The sequence below is a fragment of the Ambystoma mexicanum genome, chromosome 4q (genome assembly GCF_040938575.1).
Source record: "Ambystoma mexicanum isolate Mex_15411 chromosome 4q, UKY_AmexF1_1, whole genome shotgun sequence".
Classification (NCBI taxonomy): domain Eukaryota; kingdom Metazoa; phylum Chordata; class Amphibia; order Caudata; family Ambystomatidae; genus Ambystoma; species Ambystoma mexicanum.
In genome coordinates this window covers 1,199,527,226-1,199,549,156 of record NC_090928.1, presented here as the reverse complement: position 1 = coordinate 1,199,549,156, position 21,931 = coordinate 1,199,527,226, and positions in this window count along the sequence as shown.

Genomic DNA, 21,931 nt, shown 5'->3' with positions numbered 1-21,931 from the left:
TTTGACCCCATCCTGAAGTGACCTCACGAGAAGCGACACAACCTTTCAACTCCTTGACAAAACAGAAAGTGGGATCACATAGCATTGTTCCTAAGTGCACTATGAAAAGAAATGGTTACGATATCACTATAATGTGATATACATTTGATATAAGAATGTATCACCATATGTATCTTTAATATCATTGTGTATAGCCCCATAATACCAAATTACTGTGAAGGCAGGCAGACGTCCAAGGCCAAATGATAATGATGTGTTATTATATAGCACTTACGCTTAAGCGCTTTATACAGAACAAATATACCTACAATATCACCCAACCTGTGTTGGTACTCATTTATCGACCTCAGAAGGATGAAAGGCTGAGTTGAGTTGTTTAAGAACAGACTAAATCAGCGACTCACCCCCTAAAGTGTGCCTGAAATTAACCTTTAATGAGCCTAGCAATTATTGTATAGAATTCCAGAAAGACAAATTATTTGTTATTCCTATTCTTTCTTATTTAGGGTCACTGCTGAAAGTGTTACACTTGCAGAACCACCAGTTTTTCTTAAGAGGCCTGAGCGAGAAAACAAGCCACTCCAGAAAAACACATCCACATTACACAGGCCACAGCCCAGGAGCTTACATATATTAAAAACAAAAAAGAAAAAAGTATTTTTTTGTCATTTTTTTGGAAGGGTTGCAAGGGAGACCACAGGGGTAGCAAGGGAGACCTCAGGGGTCGCAACTGCAACCCCTTGCAACCTCTAAATGACATCCCTGATTGTTATACAAGTGTACACGATTTATGTTGCATTTCTGTATCAGAGATGCAAGGAGTGTGATGTCAAATCACATAAGGTGCAAAGTGCATATTGGTATACAGCAATACCTTTCAATGTGCAGATTTGCTAATAAGGTGCCTCTATATCCAACCTTACAACACTGCTACTTTACTGGTTCATGTGTTTACAGTGGTGACATATACTCCTCCATTGTGTTACACTATAATATATTGCTCTAAATAAAGAGCAAGTGACTAAGTTTGGGCGGGACACCATTGTGCTGTGTGCTTCACTCCAACAAATCATATTGTGCAAATGTGCTAATGCTCTGAAATTGCAATCCTCCCTATTGCACATATGTACTGTGTTAGATATAAATGCACTAATATAGATATTCAGCATCTCACAATGTCCCCTAGCATGGATCTAACATGGATTTGTACTTCTCTACTTGTTCTGCACTTAAAATGTATTGCGCGCATTCGGTAGATAAAGTGCAAGCGCCTAGAAATGCAGAAAACACCATTTTACAATATGCCTCATTATGAGCATGCGGTAGCCGTGCTTATATGGCAGGCACGGCTGCCGCCATGCTCGCTACCGGCACCGTCTCCTGCCAATGGGAAATAACCAGCCCATTACGAGATGAAGGGGCCGGTAATTGCCCATTCGCGGGTAGCAGTACTTCCGGGCTCCTGATCCCCATTCTGCCCCATGGGGCAGAATGGAGGTGGGGAGCATGGTTGCACCGGCATCGTTGATAATGGTGCCGGTGCAATCACGAGTTCTGCTCGCGGGTGCCGCGCAGCCCACCAGCTAAGACCTGGTGGGCTGTCAGGAACCCGCAAGCAGACTCATAATGTTGTGGTATGGCAACAACGGCAGCGGTAGCACTACCAGTGCCATTGTTGCCTTACCGCAACATTCGTAATGAGGCCCAATGTCTCTAATATGGGATCCATTGTGATACAGTGTAATAATATCCATATACACTTCACTAATCACAATATACTTATGATGGAACCATATTTGGAATGTAGGAACTCATTGATATCACAAGAAAACAGTAAAAAGTACAAACTTAAGTAAGCCATCATCTGACAATATTTCATTCTGCAAACTTTCAAGGGTAACATCTAACTATGCAGGAGTATTGTTCTTCACTGGATTATTCACCCACAAAGACATATAATTCCTCATCTTTGTTATGACCGTTGGGGGCCTTTGTGTCATAATCTATAATATATCTTATCTCTGTTTGTCTTAGATGGTTCCCTCAATTTCCACCTCGAACATTGCTAGTTACGGTGTCAATTGCAAAATATCTGAAGGATGACCTATCTTGTTGATGTTTCTCCTCAAAGTGCTTTTCTATGCGGTACACCGGGTCACTATTTTTTATTGCTCGTATGTGCTGCAAAATCCTAACTTTGAGTTCCAGTTTGGCACTACCTATGTACCAGAGATTACAGTCACAGGTTAGCACATAAATGACATATTTTGTACAGCAAGTTAACCATTTTCTGATTTTGATGGTTTGGCCTGTATGTGGATGCCAATAACTTTGCATGGTAACCTCAAATTTGCAAGCCTTGCATTTAGAGCATTTAGAAAATCCTCCTGATTTTTGTGTAAACCAATTGCTACTAAGTGCAGGATCAACTAATTGAAAGAGACTGGGTGACAATCTAGATCGAACTGAGCTGGCTTTCCTGACTGTGATTCTTGCATGATTTTCAATGTGATGTTTCACATCCCTGTCTCTTGCTAGCAGGCACCAGTGCTTATCTAACACTTTTCATTAAAGGTGCTTATGAACCTAATGCCATTCATTGTGTCACCCTCAGTTGGGCTTTTCTGTTTTTCTGTAGCTAATATACTGGTTTTGTTTTTTATATAGACTTTGTCATGAGATCTATTGATGACACTTTTGTAATATCCCCTCTTGAGAAATCTACCTACAGCAATTTTGGAGTTTTCAACAAATATTACATCCTCACTGCAGTTGTGCTTTATCCTTAGAAATTCCCCGCACGGTATGCTTTGCTTCAGACTGCATGGGTGTACACTGTCGGCGTGTAATACTGAGATCATACTCATTTCTTTACGATATAGCTCAATAGTGATATTTTGATTTACAGTCTTCACTTTAAAATCCAAATAGACAATTTCCTGTGCACTATGCTGTAAATCGTGCATTTGTGTTATTTATATTGAGCAGTGCATACAGTTCTAGCCATTCTTTTGTCGTGCCATTCCAAAGGATAAACAGATGGTCTATATATCTGCTCCGTAAGATGACTTTGTCAGTAGATAGTTGTAGATTTTCTGATCTTAAAATGCCCTCATCCCATTCACCCTTGAATAAGTTGCGTATGTGGGGCAAAAGATGTACCCATTGCCTTACTGCACAATTGATTATAAAAATGGCCATCAAACAGGAAAGAGTTGTTGTTTAAAAGAAAGGTGAGCATTTCTATTATCATCTTGGAATATTCTCTGTAACTGATGGATCTTGTGGATAGAAAGTGCTTTGCTGCCATTATTCCATGATCATGCTTGATACTCGTACATAGGGAAGCCACATCTAAAGTGATCATCAAGCAATTTTCATTCCAAGGGATTGCATCTAGGTTGTTAAGCAAATCTGTTTTATCCCTGACATAGGGCGGTAGGATCTCTATGAATGGCAACACAAACTGAATCATTTGAGGCCTCCATCAGTCTCTCTGTTTTTTGGGTTTGTTTGTGAATTTTTGGGACAAAGTAGATGATGGGTGTGATAGGGAAGTCTTTTGTTAAGTAACTTCTTCCGCTAATGGAGTTCTATAAAGCAAACGTTACCCCTATTGTCCTCTACGAGCGTGAACTGATGAGCATCTCAAGTAGGAAGTTCTTTTATATGCTCGAAGGTAAAATCTTGAAACAGGTGTTGGGGATTCCAGTCTCAGTCCCTATAAACGCTATCAGACTTGAAGTAGGCCTTACATCGTGGGGGGCCCAGTATATTAACAGAAGTCTATCTGCGATTCAAAGTCTGGAAAAAGCAGAACGAAATTCCCCCAGGGTTTTAGTTAAATATCTTATTACAGCAAAATACCAATCCATGTTTGAAAGAACTGAAAACAAGATGTGATGATTTCACCATGATGATTGACCTGGATGTCTCAGAGTCAGAAATAGTGTTTAAAAACAAGATTAAAAGATGGAATGAGTGGATGGATCTCTCGGACCTGAGCCGTTTAAATTTATATATGGGTAAGGAACTTGTGTATCTACCCCCAACTTACTTAAGATCTAATTTTGCCAAATTTCCCAGTTCCCAGTAGCACAAGTGCTATTTAAAATTTGGCTTAACTGTTTGCCCACACTGGAGGTTGTAAGTCCCAAGTTGGGTGTAACCCGTGACCTGCGTAAATGCAGAATATGTGAATCTAACTCTATTGAGTCCTTATTTTATCTAGTGATGTTGTGCCCAGCATTTTCCAACCAAAGGATATGTTATTTTGAACGGTTTATTCACTCAACATCTGCAGTGCTGATTAATGATCTATGGCAACGATCTATGACGTCCTCACAACTGTCACTATTGATAGCCTCGGTAAAAATGCTATTTGTGATATTTTCAGAAATCAACAGAGTGACAGAGCAAGGAATCCAGGATTTGGCTAACATATGCAAATCCACTGAGTGAAAAGCACAAAATCTGCTGACTATAATCGCAAGTAGTATTGCAGGATTTAGATTGCAGTGCTGCTCTATTTGTGTTGCTTTCTTACCTATTTTTGTGTGTGCGTTCTGCTCTTTTGTCTTCCTTTTTCTTTTTCTGTAAATTATTCATAATGAGATAAAAAGTGTAATGATTTTATTTTTGTATTAGATTTGTGAATTTTAAAACTGATATTAAAATTGTTTAAATAAAGGTTTGTGTAAATGTACAATGTGAAACAAAAAAACAAAAAAAAACATTAAGTAACTTCTTTCATCCTGTTCTAGTAATCAGATATCAAACCATTTTTGTAATTTCTCATCAAATTCAATTTTGTATTCTGTATAAGGGTTTGTGTCTAGCTTTTTATAGCATTTGCTGTCCTTTAGTTGTCTTTTTTCTGTTGGCTTCTGCATTGTAGTCAGTGAAATTTAAGAGGACATTACCACCCTTATCAAAAGGCTTGATGACTATAGTGTGACCACACCTCGACCTCAAATGTTTACCAGACCTCCAGTGAATGTAAGTGAAATTATAATGATTTGTATGGCCTGATTTGGATGCCAACACTGTGAGGTCTTCAATTACCAGATCTTCAAAGAGATCTATATTAAGGCTATTCAGTGGCATGCGAGTGAGTGAACGTTGATTATATATATATATATATATATATATATATATACAGTCATGCATTTGTTTTCAGGCATAAGCACTTTTCCATTATGTTACAAGATGTCTGCCATTGTTTTACCTCTACATGTATCCACTTGCCGAGTTGTAGAAACCATGAAGGGACTTACCCTGCTATTTATACTATGCTGGGCCCCTCCCCCTCATTGGTGAACAAGCGAACCAAGTGACCTAAGCAGCTACCAACTACGCACCGACCTTCCTTCTAAAAGGAAGATCATTCCAGAAAACTGTCAGCCTTCAGTTTCATGAAAGGATCAGCAAACACAGCCAACACAAACTGCTTAGAGATTTCCAGTCTGGCTTGCGACAAAGTTTCAACACTGAAAGAGCTTCCACCTAGGGCATCAACAATGCAGCCAACAATATGGAGTAAGGAAACCCTTGGCCTACTGCTCCTTTCCACCTTGTAATCCACTCAACACTGTCAACCATTAATCAACATCCTTGCCTCTTGCACAGGGTTCAATGACACAATCCTACTCAAACTCACATCACACCTCAGACCCCAGCAAGCCCAGGTGGACTCCAACATATCCGTAAGCCACATTCCACAAGTGCCCATTCTCACAAGAGCCATCTTCAAACTCTACATGAAGCCACTGGAGAGCCTTCTTACTGACCTCAACATGCAAATCCACCAATAGTCCAAAAGCACAGAACTCGATCTCAGAGTCCACCGCACTGACAACATACATTATGCTGCCATAATCTAGCCATGGATCCCCAAAGGCAAAATTGATCCTGCGAGCAAGCCCAGGTCAGACTCCATTACTCAACACGATCGCAGAATCCTTGGGATCCTTATTGACTACAACTTCTCATTGACGACACACGTCATGAAACCCCAGCTTGCTGGGGATCAGCTCCAACTATGCTTGTTCAGTACAATTAAACCCTTCCTCACCAGTGTAAGGGGAACGGGGGATCTGCGGCCCTGTCATTGGCTAGACTAGTTGATCCCGAGCATGGAGTCAAGTGGGATTGGGTGGAAGCTGACATTGCTTTTTCTGTTCTGCAGTGGAACATACCTCAGTAAAGTAATGGGGCTATATAATTTGGGCTATACAAAATGGAGGACCTCTCTTTTTCTTTTTCATCGGAAACTTTGGGGAATGAAGTGGGGGAAGACTTTATCAGAAGTCTGTAAATTGTAATGTTGTAAAAATTGTAAACAATTCAATCAAGTGATAGAAAAAGAAAAAAAAAGGAACGGTTTGCTCCTTAGTGCTCTCAATGTACAACCTTTTACACGAAAGATTACAAGGTCTGGGAACCTCTATTAAGACTGCATAACTCTCTGGGCCACTAGGCATTGTATTTGCTATAGAGCCACATGCTACCGTTGGCAGTGTCTGCAAACCTTTTGTGTCCCAACGTGGTGAGACGCACAAGAAAATATTCACTCGGTAGACTACCGTATCCTTACGTGTATTGTGGGATTGTTTCCTCTTTATGTCACAGAGTGTGTCTACAGTGCCACACCTCCAACATATAGGGGATTGGGGTACTGGGAGTACAGCAAAGTAGGCTGTTAAGGGAGTAGAGTACCATAGCAACGCATTCTGACATTTTCTCAAAAATTAAATAGTCCAATTTAGAAAGACCTCTCTGAGACCTCAAAGCAGTCTCTCTAACTCCAACCGCCGCACCCCTGCCACACACAAGTGCACGCAGCGGCAGACAGTCATGGTGAGGATGTCTGGAGGAAGACGGAAGTCGGCTGTGAGCTGAGTGTTTGCGTGACTGTGTGTCTGTGCGTATGATGTGTGCGTTTGACAGTGTGCTGTTTCTGTCTGGGAGGGGTTGGGCAAGCATAGTTAGGGTGGGGAGTGGTTGCAGGATGAAAAGGCGGTTTGGGGGAGAAACCCCGATTTTAAGCAGGAGATTGGTTTTCAGGGGTGTGGGGGGGCTAAATAGTGATGCATTTTGAATATTAAAAGGCTGCACCAAATCTGCAGCTTTTAATATTCCAAATGATCATATATTACCCAATAACAAGGATACTCACTGGCAAGCTCACAATGGCAAGTATGCCGATTATTGCCTCACAATTAGCACTGATGGGGGTGCTGGAGCTTCAGGCTGTCTGCTAAAGGTCTAGTAGTGCCAGATGGCCTGCGAAAACCAAGAAATGGTGGGATCTAGCAGAGGTGTCCTTGAGGAAGGAACCCATGTAGTCTTGAAAGCTACCAGGCAAACACACGAGTTCACCTACACATATCCCCTATGTTGCTTTCAAGGATAGCCACGAAACATGAGTTAAACATGAGTTCTGCTAAAAGCAAACCTCTTGACAAAAGATCCTATGTGATCTTTAATGCTAGCCATCCAAGAGCTAGACTAATGAAGTTATTACCTCTGCAAAACAAACCTTTTTACTCTTCCTTTCTTCACTTTTCACGTGGCTATCATGAAATCGCCCTCACTTTGTAAAAGTCTCTGCTTCTATTCACCATGGCAATGAAAAAGGGTTGCCTTGCGCAGGCTTCCAAGAGACCTTCCAGTGGTGAACTGGAAAGCATTGACCATGTAGGGTGCAATAGAGGTTAGGCTGCTTCGGCGGTCATGCTGCGGCCTCTTCCCAGCTTAACATACCACAGCACGGGCATTGGCAGACAGCGCACAAAGTCCTTCACTTCCGGTGAAATCCTTCTGTGATCATCATTACTGTGTCTATTTCAGGAGCCACCTGACTGATCACCCTGATCCTCACTATTAAAAAGGTGGCGCTCATCTCAGCCGCGGCGGGCGCGCTGTGGCAGCGGGAGAGGGCGCCTTTATGCGCCCACGGTGGTAATAAATGACAGTAATTCTGGCATGAATCCGGCACTAAAGCCGCTGACAAAAAAAAGACTTAATTTGTTTCTTAATAGAAACGATGCCTCGCTGATACAAGCCCTAAAGTCTGTTTTCTAAAGGAAAAAAAAGGATTGTTCTTTCATTGCTTGCCCCGGGTTTCATTTGCAATTTTTTATCCTTCTGCCTGGTGATTCGTCAAGCAGTAGCGGCGAGGGAGAGCAAAACATCGCGAGTTCAGGGGACTTGAGGCGCGCGCCCAGGACTGATCCCAGGAAACCGCTAATTGTGTAGGTAAGTGGTCCCTCATAACCCTCTGGCAAAGTATGGAAGGACTTATTTTTCCTATCCTTCTTTTTATGGTGCAATTAGATTTTCTTATGTATTCTTAAAACAACATGTTATAGCACAACCAGAGCAGAGGTAATGTTTAAGCGGTATAAACCATCTTGCATATTGTGTATCCCCCATTGCAAAAAAAATCCTCTGTCCATATCAAATCACAGCATGCCCTCAGAAAGCCTTAGGCTTAGCAAAAGCGTTACCGCCGGTTACCAGTTCCAGTAAAGGGAAGAGGTACTTCCAAGGAAACTAAAAGGGAAAACAAGCATTGGCAAAGTCAATAGTTTTAGCTTTTCTGTAGGCTTTGGGTAGGCATGGCTACAAAATGGCAACACCTAGCAAATGGTGATAGTACGTGACCAAGTCTCAGCACACAGAAAAGCTGCTCATTGGCTACCAGCCAGAGAACGCATACCCGTTAAAATTCTCTCCATCCCTCCATCGAGTTCCGCTCCCCCCTACCTTTTGCAGAGACTTATCAAGAACAGCTCCACCAGACCCACAAGACGTATATACAGCCATAGACTGACCCTCCCCCCGTGCTTTAAACGCAAAGGAGCTGGTGGCTCTAGCTTCCCAGTCAATGCCCCCCCCCTTTGGAAGAACCGTCCTCATCACCCGCGTTCTGTGCCTTCTTACTGGCCATTCAGAAAGCAACAAAAAAAAAAGCTCATTCCGCTGACTATGAAGCTATGAAACTTTCTGTTTTGTCCTCTGCCTCTCTGTTGCACTCCCCGTCCCTTTCCAACCCCCGGTACCCCCTTGCAACCAGCACCCTGACGCCTGTGGGTTTGTGTGTGCTTTATTAATGAAAACATAAATAAATAATGACCTGGGCATTTGATCACAGTACCTGTGAAATGCCAATGAAAATCTCTTAAAAGTCTATAGTTTGCTGTTACTCCACAGTAGAGATAGCTCAAATAGACCCTGTCAGGGTATGTTTTGGGAGGGAAGTGACGGACAGTGGATGGGAATGGTCATATGGATTAACATGCCATAGCTGGTCAGAGGGGGGTGAAAATCCATGTAACACCCATAGGATATGTGTATTCCTTCTCGCATCCCATCTCCCTCTTTTAGCTTCATAGTACCATAGCACCATCAAATATCCAAAACTAAAAAGTACAAAAGGTGAGAGGGATAAAACAAATGTTTATGGTAGGAGAGGGGAAGAGTCTACCTAGTAACATGGGGGGAGGCAGAGGAAATATTAAGTGTAATTTGGGAAATCAGGATATTAGCTTTAAGGGTAATGAGACAAAGCAACATATATAATTAGAAGTAAGGTAAGTGGTCTTGTATAACGCCATACAGCGACTATTGATTGGTCTTGCTGTGCATAACTGTACAAAAAAAATGCAGGTGGGGTTCCTTAGTGTGTCGATGGGAGTGGCAGATTCAAAACCTGTGGTGTGGATAAGTGCCGGTGGAAAGTACCCAGTTCCTGAGTGCTGATCTACTTTATATGTGGTTGGCATAGGCACTTGAGAATAGGTTATCCATAGGAAAGAGACCAACATCTGATAGACTGCAGCACTTTCTTTCTGTTTAGCAGCTGGTGATCGGGAAATGTGATAGGCTTAAAGGTAGTTTAGTCATGGATTGGTTAGTGTTGATATGCTAATGACTATGCCTGTGGTGGCTGTCTGTGTGTGGGGGGATGGGAGCAGTATGCCTTACAAGGAAAAACAACCTGTACTCCTACCCCAGGACATTTGCGGACAGGTCCCACTTCTCTACCTCACAAGGTCACCTGTCAGTCTCAATGTCAATGCCCCTCTCCCTCTCTGCATCTCTCCCTCTCTCTTGACAGATGACAGAAAAGGGCAGTCTGAAAAGTCAAACATTACCTCGAGCTACGTGTTAAGAGTTAGGGGAGACGAAAACATTTGGTTCAGCGGAAGGGCTGCTTCATACTTTAGAACCACAGTCACCCATTTCATCTTCCTTAGTATGTTGATTATCAAAACAAGAGAGGTGCCTCAAATCTCACTCTAACATGCTCAGGTGCAATGCTCAGGTGCAATGCTCAGGTGCAATGCTCAGGTGCATGCTGGGACTTTTGCCGGTTGAGGATGAAGAAGATGCTTGTCAGTCATTGGTTGGGATATGGCCCGGAATCCCTTCTCATTTCGCCCAGAGGTCTACCGTGCTGTCTCCCACGAACCCCAAAACCTTCTCACAGAGTCCAAACTGAAATTCCTCCATGCCCCTGACCCTCAATGGCCACAATTCACCAGGTTTTGCTGAACACACAGAAAACTCTTCCTGCTGGATTTTAATCAACTACATTTCAAAAACAATTCCTCAAAGGCAGAAGAATTCTGCAGCAACAATGTCTAGGCATCCTTAAAGATGCATTGAGTTTGCCAACTTGCACTCATCATAAACGACATTTTGTTTACTATTTCATAATTTGCAATTGATTAATGAGATTATAGAAATTTTTAATCACATTGTTTGATTTTTTTCATCAGAAAACATTTGGAATTCACATACAATGAAACAATGCATCAATACACATTAGAAATACGTTCAATCAGTGAAAAAGACACAAATTAAAGACTAATAAAAAACAAATAGTGCAAATCTTAAATCAATGGCGGCTATAGTGAAATCAAAACACCAGTGTGACAGAGATTCGTAACAATCCAGGAAATCCCACGGTCGGCGCATGAAGTGCATTGGGGCGAACCTAAGCTATGCTGCCTTGCAGGCAGTGCATTTCGGCTTCTTCAGGACCAATATACCCTGTTGAATGTAAAAATAAGAAAAGACATAAGTAATATGAAAGTTTCGTAATCTAATTAAAAACAGATACCTAAACATATAAAACTACAACTCACCCAAGTCTGAGGGGTTTATGTATTCAGATAGTGTCATCCTAGTCATATCTTTCTTCTCTGAGTCTCCTCCAGGTGCAAATAAGCCACCACAACAATTTGGACCTGAATTAACAAAGAAAATATGGCTCAATCACAACAACGTTATCTAACATATAGCTCATTAATGTGTTTAATTCACAGGACATACCTCTCCATGTACATGCAAGGAGTGCATGTGTTACTTTGTGCTGCTGCAGAACGCCAGTTCAAGGAAGGTCCCTACTTCAAACCCTCCCAAATAAATGATAAAATCCTCTAAGTCTAGAAGTTCCGGGTGATTCTTATGAACAAGGTTTTCAAAATGGAACTGCATTAAGTAGAGCACTTTTAAGAGGAGCTCTTACTCAGGAGACAAACGGGAGACTTCCAAGTTGAATCCATGCTTTCATTGTCAGCGATGCAATAAAAGGAACACTGGGTTCTCACCATGTGTAAATATACAGAACCAGGGTGTGATCACACAAAAACATAGCATGACAACATAATTAGAACAAAGTGCTGACATTGTCCCAAACATTGCTTAATGAATTTTGCATGCCAGATCCATCCTGTGAATACTTGAATCATTCAAAATGTTAAAAGAAAAAGAGAACCGACGCTGTATTCACGCCATATAAAAGGATTAAATGCATGACATCGCGTGAAGATATGGCATAGTAACATCACCAATTAAAAAGGTGCCCTCACTAGCATTGAGGGTCAGTGGTTGCCCAATAGGGACATAGAAAAATGAGTAAAGCCAGTAGATAACAAAGTGTTCATTCAGCTGATGGATATGTGTATCTATTCAATTAATCCAATGAGATTCTTTTGATAGCTAGTTGTTCATTGTTGTTGGTTCCTTTCACCATATCTACTACTGACCATTTTATATCATCGGGTGATATATCATCGGTCGAGTGTCTCAAGTGTATAAAATACTCAACCAACGGAGCAGAGAGAACTTTACATCTGATACGGGATCTATGTTCTGAGATTCTAATGAGCACTGCTCTACTTGAGAAACCTATGGACCTTGGATTACAGGGACATTCTACACAATAACTTACTTTTGGTGTCTTACAATTAGTTAATTCTTGGAGTTTTTAAACCTGGTCTCCTATTCTAAAAGCTGTAATATTCTCAGTGAACTTGTGCACAGAACGCATGCCACATGGCTAATGATGAACTGTGAGCAGGCACAAGTTCCAAATGGTGTTGTTTTGAACTCAATTTTCTAATCTGGAGTACACCAACTTGTCTTTCAGGTTTGGGCATTACAGTAATGCATGTTTCATTGAGGTGCTGGTACTACAATGGATTATGGAATAAAAATGACTTTGCATTTGATAACATTAAGAGCAAATTTGGCCCCAACCCTTTTTTCTTCATTTGTACATACATTTAAATCAATCAATGAAGATGGAGTGTGTGTATACTATAGGAGTGTCTGACTATGAGGCAAACCAATAGAAGAACTTGCCAAACAAAAACTGTGACATAAGTATGTGAATGTTGGGCATTAAAAAAACACATAAATAAAATGGCAGGGGATTCATATTCTGGAATTAAAAGCTGCAAGTAAGGAATACACCTGTTCCAAATAAATGAGGGGAGAAGGCAGACAAGAACTGGAGAATAAGGCCTTATCCATGGGGAGAAGATTACCTGGAGCAGATTTGCTTTCAAAGACGGAAGAGAGGCTGACTTGGAGTTCTTTTGTGAAAACTAAAGAGGGACAATTTGTGATGTCATCTTTCATGTCATGAGTGTTAGTCTTAGCAGTGCACAGTGGTGGCGCGAGTTGCTTAGCTTATCATAACTAGCGAATTTCTGGGGGGTTTCGGTTTTACGTGTAACAATCATATGGATAGGTTGGTATTACTACAGAGTAACTGCAATGTCCCTTTAAAAAACTTTTTGCACCGAATTTGATAGGTTTTTCTTAGGGCAACTGAACCATAACATCCCTTTAACAACGTGTTTTCACTGAATATGATAGCTTTTTAGTAAGGCAACTAAACCATAGTGTCCCTTAGACAACGTTTTTTCACTGAGTTTGATAGGTCTTTAGTACTGCAACTTAACCATAACGTCCCTTTAACAACGTTTTTTCACTGAATTTCATAGGTTTTTACCAGGATACCCTTAGTTTGTAAACATGTACCGTGCAACATGCTGAACCCGCTGGCACCATGTTAATGCGCACAGCCGTTGCAGAGTATGCGTCTGGTCCCGGACATCAATTGGCATCCAACCTGCTTAGAAAGGCACAGGTTCTCGTACACAGTGGTACCATTCAGCCAACACAAGGGACATATACAAACAGCACCGTGTACGTGAATTGCAAGGGAAAATAGAGTAGGTCTGGAAACTGTGTACTTATGTAAGAAACAGAACAAAGGCATCGGGGTTGCACCTTAATGTAATGCACCAATAAGAGAAGTGATGTCTTCCATCAACAATCTTACCACACTGCTGCTTTACATAGGAACAAAGAACGAACAGCCACAGTAAGAACTGGAAAGTACTAAGACCAGAACGTCACTACAATGTAGTAAGCACACTAAACTTTGTTTGATAATTGCACAGGTGGTGCAGTATACAATGATAGATAACATAATGTTTCTTTTTGTACGTAGCAATGGCAAACACGTTAGAATGGCTGGAAAAAAATTTCTCTCATGACAAAATCACTTACGATTGTAACCCCATTGGTATGCACCGCAGTCTGAAATGTGAAATATTTAATATCTATTGCTTCATGTACAGCTAACAGATTTTTCTTTCTTTAAGAGAACATATAGGAAAGGAAAGAAATGCAGCACAAGCAGCACCCCTTCCAGAACAACATACGGACACAGGAAAGGAAAGAAACTCTGTAAATAGCAAACTGGACAGCCTGGAAGCCAAAATAGAAGAATTGATGAACAATTGTGCCTCCTTAAAATTTTATGTACAAGGACATATTATGGACAAAATAAAATACCACTGCCCGATCTGCACGTGTACTCCTTCCCCATTTCATAGCCCGCCATTCCCTCAAAGTCCGTGTGATTAAAGATGTTACGATGATACCTCAATCCCTTCCTCCCCTCAGGACCAACGTGTACAAATCCCCAATTCCCCACAATATTGATCCACTTCTGCTACCCCTTCCTAATAGTATTTATGAATTTGTGCAAATGAAGGTTGATATGTATATTGTTCCTGAGTGTATATGTGGCTTTTCCTTTGTTTTTAAAATCTCCTTATGACACAGTGGCGCACAGTACTGGTAGGAATGACCGCAATTAAGCAAAAGGGAGGTATCCTACGGACACCGCACCTGCCCGTCCTATCCGCAATCACAATGGAGGCATCCGTACTACGCCATCCGCATCTTGTGACCCACCTATCACTAGTTGTGGGAGCGGACGTTTGTCCGTTGCAAATGTACGCGCATGCGTATCTCTTCCTCTGTCTCCTGGTAACACCGCCCATGTCCAGCATATGATATGATATGATATGATATGACATTTGTAACGCGCCTATACACAAGTGTTTCAAGGCGCGAGAAACTTGTGACAAACTTTAAGTAGTTTGAGGCACCCACCAACGACCTACAGGTAGCTGTACACATAAACATCCCACCTGCTATACCCTACAAACACCCAGCGTGTCCCAAAAGGGTCGGCGCACGTGTGTCGCACTATTAATCAATCCAGAGATCCCAACAGTGCGTATAGCCACGGAAGGATAGCTCAGCGGCAACATGCTCGCCTTGGAAGCAAGACGACACAGAGCAACACAGGTTTGATCCCAGGGTCCGTGCTTAGAAACCTCTGGGTATTAAGCGCATGATAAATAACCTATCATATCATATCATATAGGACACCTATGCACATGCACACAAAGTATTCCCCCCAAAGCGCGTCCTGCGGACAGTTGTCCCAATCGAGAACATTTGCGACATCACCATGGGACCGCACCCACTCTGCGTGTGGGCCCTTTTATCGCGGACACGATCCGGACCCTCGGACAGTGGTAAAGTACAATGTTCTGCAATCTGCGGAGTGTTATTGGGAAATTAAACGCTTACAAACACCCCACAATGTGCCATTGCACATGTATGTATTTGGTTCAACAATGCAGGCTTCTTTGCTGGTTGCAAGGTCTCCGCAGCAGCCCTACAAAAGGTCACACCCCAGAACTGCACCGCATTCTGTTTGTAGCCTTTCAGAACAGAGTAGCGACCCACAAAGCTTTGAGCTGTAATTGATTTTGGAACAATTTCTGCTATGCTACATTACCTTTGCAAGTAATGGCAACCATGTCAGCCTGGCTCACTATGCACAGTAATGGAGAAAAGTATTAACACCCCTTCCTGTGAGCCACACCCTCAGTACCGATAATCCCCACTGTCCCATTCCCATGGGCAGCATGCTGAAAACAGTAGTATGTGGCATGTGCGCTTCCCCAAGTACTGTGAGGGCTGTGTCCCAGTAAAACAGGAATAGTCCTTCTTCAATTTCCACTATCTTCTTTACAGCACCCCCTCATTCGGTACTGGTAAATAGTCACACACACATCCACCAATCACATTAAAGAGCTCTCTATGTCACACTATCAGTTCCGTACAACATTCCTGTGCGTAGACAACACACCCAGAAATGTTATTGCACAATCCCTTAGCCTCCACAGTCCCATTTCCATGCCCGCCTTCCTCAAAAGCTCTGGATGTGGCTTACATGCTGTGTGCGGGCATGGGGGAATAAATTGCAACCAGGGTAGGGGATATTGTCGTTACTGGTGGTGAAAAGAGCTTTTTTTTTCTTTTCTTTTTTAGATGCTTCTGAAGAAACACCTATATTTTCAGTTTTTATAGGGTTTTCTGTTTTCTTCTCCTCCTCACATTTTTCAATGCCTCCTGTAGATGGGCAAACAAAAGAGCATCACCAATGCTGGAGAAAGAAATGCCATTTGCATGGAAAAACTCAGCATTTTGAGAATTAATGATGTCATTGTTGCAGAAGAACATCCCACGAGCGGACAAAAAATCACACATGCTTCTGTTGATGAGACCCCTTCCAGCCTCTGGCTGGGAACAATATACATTAGGATAGTCCCATACTCTTCTTGGTAGTATGGTTGAGAAAACCACCTGGGCAGTGGGAAAAAGCCTCTTCACTGCATTCATCAACCTCTTCATTTGATGGATCAAACGTAAACAAGCCATTTAACCCAAATGCATGCTGCCATAATGCACAACATCAACTATAGCAAAACTGGCCACTTGTCTGCAAAGTTCAAGCATAACGCCGAAACTGCAGACATTGACAGTGCACCACAATGAGTCCACTCCTTTCAAACTGAAATCGCCATCAAAGTGTCTTTCCTGGGCATACTTGTGCAGATCTACCACAAAGGCATCACCCAAATCAACACAATGCGTTTCTCCATGTCAGCCCGCCTCACTATGCAGAGTAATGAAAATAAGTATTACCGCCCCTTCCTGTGAACCACACCCTCAGTACCTGATTGGATAATCCCCACAGTCCCATTTCCATTGGCCAGTATGGTGAGAAGCGGAGACTGGGGCACGCATGCTTCCCCAAGTACCACAAGGGCCACACCCCAGTAAAGAAGGAGCAGTCCTTCTTCCCTTTCCATTATTTGTTGTCCTTCACTACCTCATTGGGTATTGTTAAATAGTCACACACGCATCCAACAATCACAGGCAAGACCTCGGCACCCAACATTATCATTTCTATACAGTACTTCAACATTCAGAGTGCAAGTCTTGGGTGATTTGCAAGCACCTCCAGTAGAAACTTCTGTGAAACTATCCAAGACCTCTGCATCCAGATTCAGCCACATTGCCTGGAGTGCAGGAATACATTTCACCCAGGGTAGGGGATTTTGTCTATAGTGGTGGCTCTGAAAAAAGAGTCTTATTTTTTTCTTAATTTTATTTTTTTACGTGCTTGCACCACCTTGTTTCTTTTTGCTCTTTATCTCATTTTCTGTTTTCTTTTCCTCCTTACATTTTTACAGGATTCTCTTCAACGCTTCTTGCACAGTGTAAAACAACATAGCATTGTCAATGGCGGTCAAAGAAATGCCATTTGCATGGAAACAGTGTAGATTTTGCTCATTAATGATGTAATAGTTGGTGGAGTACATCCCAGCAGTACACATAAAGTGACACATGCTTCTGTTTATAAGACCCCTTCCGACCTCTGGCAGGGGACAAATTACACCGGCATGGTCCCTTGCTCCTCTTGGCGGTATTCTTGAGAAAATCACCTTCGCAGTGGGAAAAATCTGCATCACTGCTTTCATCAAATTCTTTAGGTGACGGAGCAAACATCCACACAACATGTACCCCAAATGTTCAGCTCCATAATGCACGACGACAACATCAACAGTACCGACAGAGGCCACGTATCTGCAAAGGTCAACCATACCGCCAAAACTGCACTCATAGGGAGGGCCCCAGAAAGTCTCCACTCCTTCCAACTCAAAATTAATAGAAATGCCTCTTTCCACAGCATACCTGTGCAGATCCTGCACAAAGGTATCACCCACGATCAGCACTCTGCGTCTATCCATCTCTGCCAACCTCACTACACAGAGTATTGGGAAAAGATAGTACCGCCCGTTCCTGTGAAGCACACCCTCGACAGCTGATTGGATAATCTCCACAGTTCCATGTCCATGCCAACCATCCTGAGAAGGGCAGAATGTGGCACGTGTGCTTTCTCAGCTACAGCGAGGGCCGCGCCCCAGTAAAGCAGGGACAGTCCTTCTTCCCTCTCCACTATGGTCTTTGCAGCACCCCCTCATTGGGTACTATCAAATAGTCACACAGGCATGCAGCAATCTCATCCAAGAAGTCTGCATCGAACACTATCATTTCTGTACAGCACTCCATATGTACTGTTACAGACTGAGTACACGTCTCCTGTGTTTGCAAGAACCTACAGTTAAAAGTTCTCCAAAAGTATCCATGCTTTCAGCATCCAGATTAACCCAGAGCAGCACCCATCACCACTAAATAGAGGTAGCAATATTCTTTTTCCTCCCAGCACTCGAGTAAGTGCAAAGAACCAATACTTCAAAGTGCAGTACAGTAGTCAGTAATCTGCGCAATGCACACTACCCAAGCACATAAAATATCCAGTTCAACCATATCCACGTCTCTACACAGAGTATTTCAACACAGCATTCAGTGGACACACTGCAGGAGTGTTCACGCCATAAACTCCAGCCATGGACTAAAAACTGTAGGATGTGCTAATAATCCTCACACCCATGGATACAACAGTGTATGCAATGATGTGAAACCACATACACAAGGCAACAATGTGAAACCTACTTGCAACCAGGACACATAGTTGTTGGTGCAAGGCCTCCGCCCGTGCATCGAAGGGGCTACGGCCTTACCACACGCAACACACCATAGTACACTGTATGTTAAAATGCACTCCCCTTCTGCCATTGATCGGACATCAGTCAACACGGAAAGAGGTCGCCGTAATGCAGGCTGCCTACATTCACCACACAAGGTAGTCGCCGGTGGATGTACCCGTGATTTGGTGCAATATGCACGGTTACTGCAGACACACCACCGTCTTCTTCCACCTAATGAGATATATCAGATGAACCACTTGTCACTCCCCACCCTTTTCATCCCTTCTTACCACCACCACATGGCGTAAAGTATTTTTTCCAGGCCCTTCCGGCGCCGCACTGTCCTCCGATACACCATGGCCTCGCTTCCCAAAAATGTTGACGCACAGCACGCTTCCCGCCAGCCAACCGCCGGCGGCGTCCAATGTTCACCTACATCACGGCGTACGGCAAGCCAATTAGACTTTTGTACGTGGAGCGAACAGGGAAATGGGTCCGCGGAGTGGAGCCAGATGTCACTAATTTTTTGAGACGTACATTTCAGTTCTTTGCAACAAAAGTACTGGTCAGATTTCCTCCACCAAACACACACAAGCACGCTTTTGGAACATAGCCCCCACTCCTGCCGCAAATTTGGTTAAAATCCGTCCAGCCGTTTGGCCTGTAGGCGTGCGCAGAGGTTTTACCTATTCAGTCTATGGAGAAAAAAAAAGGCCAAACTTCACCCAACATTCCCAAAAAATTCAGCGGGCCCCATATAACTTTTTGACAAAGTTTTATCCAAATTCCTACACAGGGAGCAAAATTATAAGCCGCCCAAAAAGTGGTCTTCCTGTGGGATTAGCAACGTAACCATAACTACACAGCTGCTACCACAGGCCGTGCAATCAATGTGATCTTTCTATGCAACCTTAATTTGGTAGTATTCATTTGTTTGTGATACTGGAGAAAATAACATTTGTTGAAATGGTTATCTATTGGTTGAATTTGATTTTGTAAATGCAACATACGGGCCGATAAGCGGCATTGTGGTCACAGACATAAGTGCTGTTTAGAGGTGGCCCTTTATTATTTAGCATTCGAATTGTTAAAAACATTCCTAATAGTGCTACTGTGTGACTGACTGAGTAAGTTGTGTTTTTCAAGATTGTCACAGGTACGTCAAGTTTAACTGGGTCAATGAGCCTATGGAATATATAGCTGAAATCTTGTGAAGGTTACCTTTGCATGAAGCAAGGGGACCAACTTTGGATTGATTTCATTTTAATACAATTAATTATTGATTGCTAAATTAGCCTATTTCCTGCCTCCAGACATGTGGGTTGAGATTGTATGCCAGAGGGCATTATAAAGAGGGTGCCCACTTAATAAGAGACCAATATATCAACATACTAATCAAATTTAATAAACTATTATTTTTGCATTCTGCTCTTGAAAGAATCCGAACATGAAGACTATCGACAATATGTTTCATATGACCTAACCCTAGCATTCTTTCCAAGCTTGGACGTCTACCTTTGCTGTAGCTAGGCAACCATGGGTTGAAAGGGCTTCCTTTGTAGTAGCACTGCCCCTAAGGAGGATGGTTCTTCTCTAGGGGACCGAATTCAAACCTATGTCACCATAGCTGTGTACTTCTGCTGTCCTGGCATAAGGCCACCACTGAGGCAGCACTTCTAGGGCGTCACCACCCTTTGGACAGGAGTTGTCCCCTCTCTTTGCTGCATCTGCACTCAAAGTCACCTCTGTTGAATTATCGGTATGCGTTGCTGAGCGGCTAAAGTGCAGCTCTCCCACCGGGGGATTAAATAGTTCAACTGGGTAAACCAGGTTGAACTTAGAGGTCATCCTAGGGTTGTTGCAGCTATCGACTCATGATGTGACCTGGCAGAGCTCTTTCCTGTGGACAAAGCCCCTCTTTTTTAGCGGTGACATCCCCACCCTGGCTCTAGGCAACCATCTTTAATCAGGTGATCACAGCTACCAACTCAGGTTCAGGTGAATGATTGTCCACTAGGCACCATACAGGGAGTTAATTGCCTAGATCACCCTTCCTCATGCCTTTACTCCCTGGTTACTCTATGATGATGGTAGGGCACACCTCAAGCATTGGAAGTGTGCCTCGGAAACAAAGCTTGGGCTTCACCAGCACGGCCTACACCACAGTCCTGCCTGCTTTCGTATCGATGAGGTGACTAGTGGCTTTTTATTTGCCATTGTTTTCTGAAGGTACCTGCTGGTATTTTGTGGATTCCTGCTCAGGCTGTCTGGTGCCACTCCAACAGTTCTAGGCGAACTATAGCTAACCCTGTACCCGCCTTGCTCAGTGAGCCAGAGTGTATCTGTAGTGCCATGCTCAACAACCTACCCCTTGAGGCAGGCTTCAGGCAATTAGCGTCTTCTCACCTTTGGCCAAATGTACTGCCGTACCAGCATATCCCTCTGGGTCTCTAGAAGACGTGCTGTTGCCCACCTTTGGAAGCCTCTCGTTTCCCTGTGAACTGGAACTGGCCACACTCAACAAGAGAATATTTGCAGGCTCCTTTATGGGGTTGTTATGTTAGCCACGTTGTTGCAGACCGTTCTCTTTTCTCTGTGGGCCAACTCTGGGCTATTTCTGCACCCCAGTGCTGAGAAACCTATCTGTTGCCTTGAGCACCCCCGAGGGAATGGCAATTTTAGATGCTAGTTTAAGTCCACAAGAATTGTTTTTAGGGTGCATTAGTAAATAATGTATTCCCTCATAAGTATCTACCTTGTTACCTATGATCTAGGCATCTGGACTATTTAGGACAATGTCCCCCTCAGCCTCCCCAGTCTGCCCATGCTTCTTGGAAGTATCCCTAAATGCATTTAGGTACTGATCTGGAGTCATACAAAAGTTTCTAATGTGAGCCTCCTTCATGTGTACATACCCTCTATTATGCTTGAACTATAAGTATTAGAATTACATCTGTGCTCCGTTATGGGAACTTCCCATTAGTACTGTCCACTCAATTCTCCCTCTCTTCATTGTGAATTGCACAACACAGTTCTAGGACCTCCAATCAAGGTGTCATCTCCCTCCCACCACAGAGCTCTCTTAGAGTACCTTCAGGATGCGAGGGCTGGAATTAACAGTGCTCGTTGAAGCATTACCGTGATCTGAGCTGCTGCAGGCAGGAATGGCTGGTGTCAGCTTCATTGTTTACCTTCTCGTCTGCTCCAATCTTTCTGCATACGCCATCTTGTCTTTCCTATGTTTTGTTTTCTCATGAGCTAGTCTCTCCTCAGTCTATCCTCAAAGGCTAGTGTGTCTGGTGGTTAGCCCGTTTCTTCTCTTCCATGGCCAAATTAGTCTCCTTTATGCATACATTTTGGTT